This window comes from Pinus tabuliformis, chromosome X, assembly GCF_031772625.1.
Source record: "Pinus tabuliformis cultivar Carrire ecotype Pingquan chromosome X, CPIR1, whole genome shotgun sequence".
Taxonomy (NCBI): Eukaryota; Viridiplantae; Streptophyta; class Pinopsida; order Pinales; family Pinaceae; genus Pinus; species Pinus tabuliformis.
In genome coordinates, this window is record NC_142308.1 from 461435972 (window position 1) to 461448737 (window position 12766).

Here is a 12766-nt window from a genome sequence, read left to right on the forward strand (position 1 = left end):
TGCTAATCATCAATGAGGAAAAAAATAATGAGCAGATCTTTGAGGAAAAGGCGTAGGCCCTTAAGGAAAAAAAGGAGCTCACAACGCAAAGTCAGAAGCTGGAGGCTACTATTGCACAGGCCTATAGTGATCTTCTTGAGATCCAGATTTCGGCTAAAGCGGCCTCTACAAAAAATATCTAGAAGATAGATGCCGCAATAAAGGAGTCATAGGCAGAAATCTAAAGGCAAGTTTGAGATGTAGCTACAAATCTCTGAGCTACAACTTAAGGTACAACCCACTACCCCTCTAGAGGTTCAAGAGCAGCGCGGAGATGCTATCAAAGAAGAGATGGCCACTTTGGGTGCTGTAGTCAAGGGCTACACTCATTTGTTCGAACAGGCCATGGAATTGTGGACCTCACTATTGGAGGATCCAACTCTGCAGAAGATTGAAGTGAACATCAGAGAGAAGCAGAGAGAATCATAGACAATTCAATGAAATTAGGTCAACAACATGAACCTTAGCTCCAGTGCAAATGTTCACTAGGTTACAGGAAGGCAAGCTCATCCAAAGAGAAATTGATGAGCTGTGTCGTAAGGAAGCCATCATATCTTCAAGGACACAGCCTTGGGTGGATGAGGCTAGTCAGTTGACATTCTTAGTGCAAGGCAAGCTAAAGGTGATGCAACAGACACATAGAACAATGGGCCTTCCAGTTGAAGGCCCAACCACTGAGTGACTCGAGGATGCATCACACACTTTGTGTTGGGGGCCTGTTGGGACAAGGTACCCTAGGGTCAATTTTGCAGTAAATTTCGTTATCTATGTAAAGTCTTCGCATTTTGAGGAAGCAGAGCGCGAAAGTCATAGAAGTCAAAGGGGCTTTAGGAAGGTCAAAGCCCCTTAGTTTATTAGAAGTTAAGATGTTTTGTGACCCACCCATGGTTCGCGAACCATGGTATTGTAATGAAAGAAGCTATATAAAGAAGTCATAGTGAGTCATAGGAGGTCAGTTAGTAATTGAAGATCTATGTATGGGCAAGTGATTTAAGTCAGAAGAGTCTATTTTTTGTATTTGGGCGAAGGGGAAGGCTCCTACAGCTGTGTGCGCGGAGACCTTGGTAAGTCTGCAGCTGAGTGCGCCACCCCCTGCAGCTGCGTGTGTAGGGAAGAAAGAGTCTGTAATAAAAGGATTGATCATGATAAAGACTATTTTGGAGCCATATCTATGTATCTGTGCTTTTATGTGGACTTAGGCATTTTTTTTGTATTCACTCTATTATCTATAATTATCTTAAGAAACACTTAATTAATGCATGAAAGTTGTAGATCTATTAGTTTACTTGATGATATGGATGTTTAAAGAAATTGGCGCAGATTTAGAAGTTGTTCTTTGTAAGTTATCTTAATTTACGCAATTCAAGGGTTAGGGTTTGCGAAGGTCAAAATAAGGCCCTAGAAGTAACAGAAACCCATCACACAAACCTCTGGATGCATAAACTTGGTTCTGTCATCCCCCAATACTACTTTGGGTGAGACTACAACCTACGCTACGTGGGTTGTTTCCGAAAGGGCCAACAGTGAAGGTTTTTGTTGGTTGATGCAACTAACTCTGAACCTAGGTCCAAACCCCCTCAAGCCAACAGAATCCTCGACTGGTGAATGGTGGGATATACGTTAAATACTAGAGGGTGGAACCTCATTGGACCTAGGAATCCTTGACTAGTGAATGGAAAGATATATGGTAAAGCCTAGAGGTGGAGACGAACAAATTCGTCATGGTTTAGGTGGAGAGATCCGGAGGTGTCCATGCTTGTTTAGGGCATAGTGATCTAATGGTATTGCAGTAAATCTTGGTTGTATTGATGAGGGTTTCAGGCCTTAGAATCCCTTGGTGTATATATGTTAAAGCCCAAGGAAACCTTGATTGGTTCTGTTGTGAGTCCCACATTCATGCTTGAAATATGACATGAGGGTGATTGGCTGAAGGAAATATTTGATTCAGCCCAATCTATGGTCGAGTGGTACATGGAAGTCCTTGTATTGGTTGGATTTTGGATATGTTAATAAGAGATCTTTTCCTCTCATGTTTTATGTGTAAATGTATTGGTTAATATGTGGTTATTATGGTTATTCTACTCTTGTTATTCTGTTGGATATATGCTTGTTATAAGCATGGTTTAATGGCAGATCTTAGTCATGGATTTTATCATGTTTGGATTAGTAAATGAATGAATACTGAATATATGACCTAATAGATGATGTTGCAGCTATTTTGATAAGGCGTCAATCCTTATTGATGATTCTTGGATAAGTATGAAACCCCTATACTCATATTTGTGGTTACAACCTATAGAATACACATTTCTGATATGTTTGACAAAATGCCTATCATGTCTAGTAGGGTTCAGTTCAATTACTTGTATCAATGTTTGCATTAGTAGCTTTAATTCATTGTTATTTATCATTTCTAGAAGTTTCATGAAGTTTTGGGCAAAGGCTTAAGACCTAACCCTAAAAAAGTGGCACAAAATCTGGGGTCACTGGGTCAGAACTACTTGAAGAGGGCCACAGTGGCATGCATGCCTTGCTGTGGGAGGAACTGAAGGGTCTCAGTTGCATGCATGGATTTTCATGGGAGTGACTGGGGGTATTTCTCAATAATATGACAGGTTGTATTATGGGTTGGCCAACTAGAAGGGTGGGTTGTATCCCGAAGGTTCCGTAGCTCCTAAGAAAGGTCAGATTGGTTTTTGTTTGGTCGGTTCCACTTCTTTAACTGTACATGGGGAGTTGAATCAAATCATAGTAACTTGTCATCACATGTTTACCCAAGTGGACTAGTTAGCTTGGGTAAATGTGGGAGGAGGATCTTACATGCTAGGTCCTCCATAGAAGGTAGAACATGTTCCTCTTCCTGATCTAGCATGGAGGGCTCATAGAGTTTTAGATCCTCTACATTCACAACTAAGTAAATGCACATGTATGGTGGTAAACTAAGTCGATAAGTATTATCACCCACCTTTTCTAGTATCTCGAAGGAACCATACCACAAAGCCTTGATTTTTTTACCAAGCCCTTATAGCCTCTCCTTGTTCAACTATATCCATACTTTGTCCCCCACCTTGAATCATTTCTCTATTATATGTTGCTTATGCCTGGCCTTATATTTATCTCATGACTTTTATAGTGTCTCTTGTACTTGTATATGTATTTGCTTGATATTTTCTACAAATGTTTCAGCCCTCAAGGCATCTCTTGTAAGATTTTCCCTCGCTCCTCCTTACTGCCCATAAGCAATGTCCAAAGGTGATGGTGGCAAATATCTAAAAAAAAAATAAATGGGGACCTTCCTGTAGAAGTGTGGAATTCTCTATTGTAATAATATTGTATATATACCATATTTTAATCCCAAGTATTTTGATGCTTCTAGTTGTATCCCCTCAGAAGTTGCATCAAATTCCTTTTGACTAGTTATGTCTACCCATCTATCTGTGGATGGAATGTTGGAGATATATTCAACTTTGTTTCCATCTTCTCTCACAATTTATTCCAGAATGCACTAAGAAATATTGTGTCCCTGTATGAAATTATGCTCCTTGTTATGCTAAAGTTCACCAAGACCTGTCTAAAGAAAAAAATAGTTGCTTCTTGCCTAATGATGGTCCTTTTACAAGGCATCTAAACACACATCTTTCTAAACTTTTCAACTACCATGAACATGTAGTCATGTACATTCCTGGTTTTTGGTAAACCTCCCACAAAGTCCATGGAAATACTCTCCCAGGGATGAGTGAGTACAGGTAAGGGATGACATAGACCCCATTTCATGTTGCTAGGCTTGTCGATACAACATAGCATGCATCCTCTTATGAACCTAGATACATATTCTTTCATCTTAGGCCAATACACATGCCTCGACAAGTTGGCCATGATCTTCCCTACACCAAAGTTTCCTACAACCTTGTAGGTGTGAGCCTCTCTAATCAACTCCAATCACTCACCTTTAGGAAAACATAGTTGATCCAACTTGTAGAGTAACCCATCTTGGAGATGGTATTCAATGATGATGTAATCATCTGGCACATGAATTTGACTCTGAACCTATTGAAATGCCTCTTTGAAGTCCTCATTCTCTAAATATGCCTCTCTGTATGCATCATGGATGAATGGCTCCATGGGCATAAAAGTATCCAAATTTGTGATCTTTGATGTGGGTGGCCTTGAGAGCATGTCAACAAACTTGTTTGTGACACCCTTCTTGTACTTGGTCATAAAATGAAACTATTATAGAGACCTCATACACTTGTAATTCTTGGTATGATGTAGCTTAATCTAGGCCTGCAAGTACTATAGTGGATAGTGATCTGTGTGGATTACTGTCTCCTTTCCCATTAGACAATGCTTCTACTTCTTCGCAGTTTGTACTAGGGCATATAGCTCCTTTTCATAGGTAGGGTAGTTAAGAATTGCCCCATGAAATATTTTAGAATGGTAGCATATAGGCCTTCCTCCTTGCATTAAGACCAATCCCATAACATACCCACTCACATTTGTCTCCACTTGAAAGGGTTGTTGCAAGTTCGGTAATGCTAGAATTGGTGCTTGATTGATATTTGTTTTTAGCTCCTAAAAGCTCCTCAAAGGACCTCTGCTAACACTTTCCCCACTAGAAACTCTTGCTGCTTTCTGTTTTGGCATTGAGTGGTGCTAATACTATTGAAAGTGAGACTATGAATTTCCTCAAATATTGTGTTTCCCTAATGAAACTCCCGACGTCATAAAAATTAGCAGGCACCAACCATTTCATAATGGCTTCTATCTTGGAAGGACATATCTTTATCTCTCCTCCACCTATCACATACCCCAAATACACCAATGAATATTATGCAAACTCACACTCTTTGATATTTTCTAGTATTTGGTGCTTCTTTAATGTCTCCAACACCTGCGTCAAATGTGAGATGCACTCCTCCCAGGCAGTAGTGTATACTAGTATAAATAGACAATAACAAATGAATATATAAAAGGATGCAATACATCATTCATTATTCTCATAAATTGAGTTGGTGCATTACATAGGCCAAATGGCATGACTAACCACTCATAAAAACCTTGCCTTATTTTTGAAGGTGATCTTACAGGTATCTTCTTCTCTAACTTAATCTTGGTGATATCCAGACTTTAGGTCTAGCTTGGTGAAGTATTTTTCTTATTGTAATTGATCAAGTAGATCATTTATCCCAGAAAGGGGGTGCTTGTTCTTGAGCATGATTTTCTTCAAAGCCTTGTAATCTATACACATTCACCAAGACCCATCCTTGTTTTCCACAATGATGACGAGTAACTGACATGGTGATGTACTCCGTTGATTCACACCCCGTTCTAGTAGTTGCTACAACAATTTCTTAATCTCACTTGCTTCTATAATATATTGTTTGTACAATCCAATGTTTGGCAATGGGGAGTGCGAAAATAGTTAGATTTTGTGCTCCAATTTCCTCTTAGGTGGTAACTCTTTATGCTCTTGAAACACCTCCTTATATGGTTAAAAAAACTCCTCTAGTTGTTGTTTCTATTTATTAGTACACCCCTCCATGGATTCATTTCCCATTACCATCTCTTCTAAAGACTAGTTTTCTCTTAAAAACAATAAAACATACTCCTTGTTGGAACTGATTAATTTCTTGGTTTGTTTAGCACTTACCAATGAAGATTTCAACTTTCCTTTATGTGCATTGATGATGAATTATTTTTCATCCTTGATGAGCTGGTACTGGTTGGCTCTACGCATTAATATTACATCTTGCATGTAGATGTGGGGACTCCTAAATACAACTTTTCATACAACAAGGGGAACCACATCTAGTTTTACTTCATCAATAAAATCAACACTAATGAGAAATATAATTTTACATTGTTTTGTTACCTTCAACTCCAAATCCTTATTTACTCATCCCAATGGATATGGGATTGGATGATCATGAACTTCCAACCCCAACTTCTTCACTATCTCTGCTACAAATGAGATTTTCTTGCAATCCAGAGTCAAGCATAGCATCAATATTTATTTTCTTAACTTGTGTCTTTTATATGGAAGAGTTTGATCATTTATTTCTCTTCTTGTTGTGGAAGACTACTTGGATTCACCTCCTTCTTCATTGATGCATAGACGATTTTCTCGTCCATGTTTGAGCTACTTTCAACTTGCTTTCTCAAATTAGTGGCCATGAGATTCTTCTTCTTATTGTCTTTCTTTTTGTTCTTTGGATTAAACTCTAGATGGTAACTTTCGACACTTCTCCTCTGTATGGTCGTCAATGTTGTAATGGTTGTAGTGGTTTCTATGATATTTACACTTATGTTCCATGGCTAATTCTTTTTATCTTTACCCCTTTTTCTTCTTCTTCCTCTCCTTAGAAGTGCCTTGTTGCTCCTTCTGCTTCGATCCACCTAATTTTCCTTTCTTTAGGCCTATGTTCTCTAGGTATAGTGCCTATACACAAGCCTCATCCACCATTCTTGGGTTGAAAAATATTACTTTCTCACAAAGATGGTGGTGTAGACCCCCCAAATACTTGAGGAGTACATCTAGGTTATTTGGGGAGATACCCAACATTATTGCCATCTTTCTAAACTTTGTGGTATACTCACCTTGCCTCAACTTTTTCCTGAAGTAGTACCACCTGATCCACTTGTCCTCTACATGCCCAATAGGGTAGAAATGTGACTTAATGATTGTTTTGAAGTCCTCCCCTTTAATCACTAGAGGCTCTCCCTCTAACCTTAGGGTCGTTGTGTGGCTTTTCCATCAAGTTATGACATGGACCTCTAATTCTAGCTGCGCAACTGAAATATTTTGTTCCTCCTCTATATGATGAATACAGAAATACACTTCCAATTGGTGAAACTAGTGATTTATCTTTAGAGTGTCGATATTTCTATGGTATGACTTGATATCGACCTTCACTTCCATTTTGAGCAAGGACTATGATTGATTCATGACACTCAAACTGGGTTGATCTTTTTTGGGTCCTTTCTTCGGCTAGTTCCCCATTTCTTCTTGATCTCCTGATCCCTCTTATGGTTTTTCCTCTACATTAGAAGCCCCATATTCTATGAATATCTCAATATTATTTCCCAAGGCCTCCAAGAGAATATTACATTACAATTTATATACAAGACTTGTTATTATAGTCGTAAAAACCTCTCCTATGCAGGATCACAATAGTTATTCACATATTTGTCGGCCAAGATAGGGTTTTATGACATTTGGCCTAGTCAATCTAGACCCCTTGCAAATCTCAATGATATACCCAATAAACCTTCTCTTATAACAATATGATCCATAAAATTTAGTGGATATTTCACTAGACAATTCGTCACAACAAATATAATAAAATTATATTAAAAATATTGAATTTTACAATATTACAATTTTATTTATCTTTAATTTTATAGATCTAAAAATTATTGTTACTAGAGTATGCATCTGAATTAAAATTATGAAAAATATATAGAACATTGAAATAAAATCTCTCACACACATTTGACATGAGATATGACTTGGGAAACCCTTTCGGGAGAAAAACCCTGTTGGAATGTGAGGTCACTCTACTCTCTTTCTATGAATATAAAATGTCTGTGAGTACAAAGAAGCATGGCTTGTGGCCTTTAGATACTATAGTGCACAAATTACCTCTATTCACTCTATCTCATATCCCTCTTGGCTATTTTTCTCAATTATGGAACAAATGCACTCGAAAAAATGGAACCTCTTTTCCTCCTAGTGGCCTAGTTATAAAACAACCAAATAACCTACTAATGGTTAGGTTTGACTACCTGAACTCTTATCCAAAGTTATAATATATACTCTTATAGAGTATTCTACATCATAATAATGTATATATCCCATTTTTTATGAATAATGGGGATTTTCGTGGCATCCTCTCAAATTATGGTGGTGAAAAAAGCAAGGTCAACTTCTGAGTGGCATAAATTTCTCATACAAGCTCTTATTGACGTGAGTCTTGTGTTGTTGGAAAGGTATTTGTGTGTAGAATAAGAAAAAAAATGTGCCACTTAATGTGGAATTTTTTTACCCCCAAAAACATCATTTGATGCCTCAAAACTCTTCCAGAAGGTTTTAGACCCTAATTTGCCAAATTGGGCCCCACTAGTAAGAATGGTCTTATGAGTTTATTCCTCCACTTTCTCCACTCTGAATGCATCAAAACATATGATAAACAATATAATGATCCAATCTGGATTAGGGGGGTTGGGATAAGTCACTAGGATGTTTCCACGTACAAAAAGCAATAACTACATGAGAAAATGTGGAACGCCCCCTTTTGTTAAAGCTCGAAAGGTGGAGGGAGGGCACACTCCCTTATTTTATGTCAATCACATCTAGAAAACTTGATGACTTCTGAAGTATGCACACCCTTTAGCATTGTCTCGATTGCTATATTAAAATCATATTAAAAGATGTTAAATTTTATTTAAGAAACTAATAAAGTTTAATCATATAATTTTATCGCTTCTCTTTTTTTGAAAATAAAATATTTACAAAAACTTTGGAAATTTTCTTGAAAATAAGGGTTACAACAATATGTTGTTGTTTTATGTTTTTTATAAGGCTATTTAAGATGTAAATTATTTTTTCAAAGCACTATCACTATTTTTTTTATCCCTTTGTGAGAGATAATGACGATATTTGTATAGATCAGAAATGAATTTTTTCTGTGTTGATAGCTAGTTGTTCCTAGGGTTATTAAGAGACGAGTTTATCCATCTTCATTGGTTCTTTATAAGTGCATAATATCAATATGAATTTCATTGTCATTTTTCCTTGAGTAGAATGATTTATTTTTACTTAGAAAAAAATTTCAAATATTTACAATACATTAGCATTTCTTTTATTGATATATGTTATGAAATAAAAATTATTCGAGGGGGCTTTTAACCATTATCCCCATATGATGCCATGAGGGGTTTGTAAATATCCATTGTAGGTTTCTATGAGGGGGTTCAAAAACACCCCATAGGCTACTAAGAGGGGGTTTCTAAACCACCCTTGTAAGTTTCTATGATGGGGGATCTAAACCACCCTCATCAGCTACTATGGGGGGTGGGGTGGGGTTAGAAACCACCTCCAAAAGATGCTATAAGGGGGTTTAAAAATACCCTATAAGGGGGTTTAAAAATACCTATGTAGGCTTCTATGAGGGGGGCTCAAACCTCCTTGTAAGTTGATATAAGGGGGGTTTGTAATTTCAATTGAAAGCTACTATAAAGGGAGTTCTAAACCACCCTCGTAAGCTGCTACAAGGGGGGCTCCTAATACACCTAAAATATACTATGAGGGGATATTATAATTCCCCAAAATTTTTTTATGAGGAAGTTTATAAACCCTCTTCGTAAGTTTCTACAATGGAGGCTCTTAACACCCCAAAATGATAGTATGAGGGGGGCTCCTAACACACCAGAAATTTGGTATAAGGGGGGTTATAAACACCCATTATAAGTTTCTAAGAGGGGGGTTCTAAACCCCCCTTGTTAGTTTCTATAAGGGGGAATACTAGTGTCCTCAAATACTACTACAAGGGGGTTCTAAACCCCCCCTTCTTAGTTGCTATGAAGGGGACTCCTAATGCCCCCAAATACTACTATAGGAGGGTTCTAAACCCCCTCATAAGTTGTTATAATGGGGGCTCCTAATGCCCCCAAACGTTCATATGAGGGGGTTCTAAACCCACCTTAGTAAGTTTCTACAAGGAGGGTTATATACTGCCCCCAAAAGTGACTATGAGGGGGGTTATAAAAACACCCTTGTAAGTTGCTATAAGGGGGGTTGTACTCCCCTGTAGGTTGTTATGAGGGGAATTATAAAAACACCCCTATAAGTTTCTATGAGGGGGGTTGTACTCCCCTGTAGGTTGCTACGAGGGAGGTTTTAAACCCCACACCCCCCCCCAGCTCGTAAGCCACTTATAAAGGGGGTTTAAAATCACCCCCAAAAGTGACTTTATTGGGGCAATTTACAATCAACCCAAAAAGGTGACTTTTGAGGGCCATTGGAATTTCCCCTAAAAGGCTTGAATTTTATAGGTGATGCTTTTTGGTGGAGGGTGGGGTATAAAACTTCCCTCAAATGTCACTTTTCAAGGGGGATTCCAAACCGCTCAGCTGACCCCAAAAAGTAACTTTTGGGGGTTGCTCTTATCTCTTAAAAAACAACCCTGAAAAGGCTTGATTTTTAGAAGTGATGAGTTTTTTTTTCTTTTTGGGGGGGGGGGTGGGGTGGATCGGGTTAAAAGCTACCTATAATGCTAAAACAACCTCCAATTCCCACTTTTGGAGGTGGATACTGATCCCACTTAAAAGTATTGTTGTAGTAGTGTTATTTTCAAAATCTTATATAGAAAAATTTTATTATTATTTTTTTATTACATACTAATATACACCAAATCTTGGGAAGAACATGTACAACGTGCTAACATAGCCTTAACTCTATAGGAAAAGCGATAACTATATGCAAACACATCCAAATGTATATTTGGGGTTCAAGAAATGGAATATTGGGTCATATTGTATCTCATGAAGGTGTCTAAATGGATCCCAAAAAAATCAAAGATATGAGGGAATGGCCAATTCTCGAGACCTTGAGGAAAATTAGAATATTCTTAGGCTTTAAATGATATTACCATAAGTTTTTAAAGAATTATGGTTAAATAACAACACATCTAACAATATTTTTGGAGAGGGAAGCATTTTCTTGGACTAGAAAAGCAACCAAAGTTTTTGAAAGACTTAAAGAGGGTATGTTTACAATTACCATCAATTCCACACATGACTTTGCAAAAACCTTAATTTTGAGTGTGTTGCCTTAGGCCATGGCATTAGTGTGGTTTTGATACAATACAAAAAGCTTCTTATCTTTCAAAGTAGTGAACTTAAGGGAAAGAAGTTACTCAAGCCTATCTATGAAAAAGAAATGTTTTCCATACTTCATGCATTTAAGAAATGATGTCCATGTCTTATAGGAAGACATGCCAATAAAAATATATCATGATACTTTGAAGTACTTCTTGGAACAAAGACTAACTTCAAAAGAGAAATAAAAATAGGCTACAAATATTCTAGGCCATTACTTGGAAATTATCTTAAAAAGTGGAAAAAAATTATTGCGGTAGATGCACTCTCAAGGAAAGATGAAGGCACATAGGGTTTACTATGCACTATTTTCATTCCACAATCTAGCTAGTTGGAAGAAGAAAGTATAGAATGGAAGTAATAAGAGAAGGCATGAAATATCAGTCAACAAGTACAGGAGGAACCCCAATGTAGTAGAAAAAATTATGTTGAAGAATGATTTGTTTTTGTAACAAAATCACTTATGTGTAAATTATCAAGTTAAAAACATAAGGTGTTTTTGGAATTACACACTTCTCTTGCATGATGTCACATAGGGATTTTGAAAATTTACCATAGGATTAGAAAACATTTTTTTGGGAAGCTACTAAATTAGATGCAAAAAAATTTGTTGTGTAATGTGGGATATTTGAAAGGAATAAGGGAGATACAACCAATACCCTAGGGATCCTACAACCATTAGCCATACCAAGTTAGATTTTGGAAGAGGTTTTAATGTATTTTATTACAGGTTTACTGAAATTCAATGGAAAGAATGTCATTATGGTAACAATAGACCAACTTACAAAGTATGCACATTTTTCTCTCTTTCCCATCAATTTAAAGTAATTAGTGATAAACTGATCCATAAAATATTTCAGATATTCCACTAGACAATTCGTCACAACAAATCTACTAAAATATATATTAAAATCCAAAATCTAGACTATGAAGATTAATTCTTCCTTATATTTCTAGATTCATTAATTACTACGTTATGCTTATGCATAAAATAGAAAATTTATGGAAAATAGAGAATAGTAAAATAAAACTCACAAACCACAATGAACACAAGATATGATTTGGCAAACCCTTATAGGAGAAAATCCAACTAGAAGGTGATGCTACTTATCTCTCACATTCTTTGAACATAATTGGATGCTAATATAAAGGAGTGAGATGTATGATCCCTAGGATTATACAATGAAAATCTCTCTCTCTCTCTCTCTCTCTCTCTCTCTCTCTCTCTCTCTCTCTCTCGCTCTCTCTCTCTCTCTCTACTCATAGCTACTATGTTATGGGATAAAATGCACTTGAATAGAATGTAACCTCTTTTCCTCCTACTGTCCTAGTTATAACACAACTCAATAGCCTACTAGTGGTTAAGTTTCACTCGAACTCTTAATTAGAGATACAATATTGATCCTTCTAGATTATTTTTCATCATGATCTCAAAACTATCCCCTTTTCCACGTGTTATCACTCAGGTTATTCCCCAAAAGTTGTAAGAAAAGGGAATACGGCTGAGGTAACCACAGACCAATCTTTTAGATGCAGATTCTAGCCCATCTGCATCCAGAGAGGGCTCCCTATTTATGATTTAGCTTTATTTTTAAGGTATATTAAGCTAGTTATGAAGTACAGGTATTTGTTTGATTTTTGGATGGTGATATTCAAAAGAACAGGGGTGTAAATATGAGAAGTTCAGTCCATTGGGTTAAAGGAGTCTATGAAGATGAACTGTTGGATATGGTTTCTCTGACAGACGGAGGTACTACAGAGCAAGGTAATCAACCATGAAACAAAATGAAAGCTGGATTCAGGTGAGATGGGGTCAGGGGGTGAAGGGCAACTAAGAATCCTTCATCAT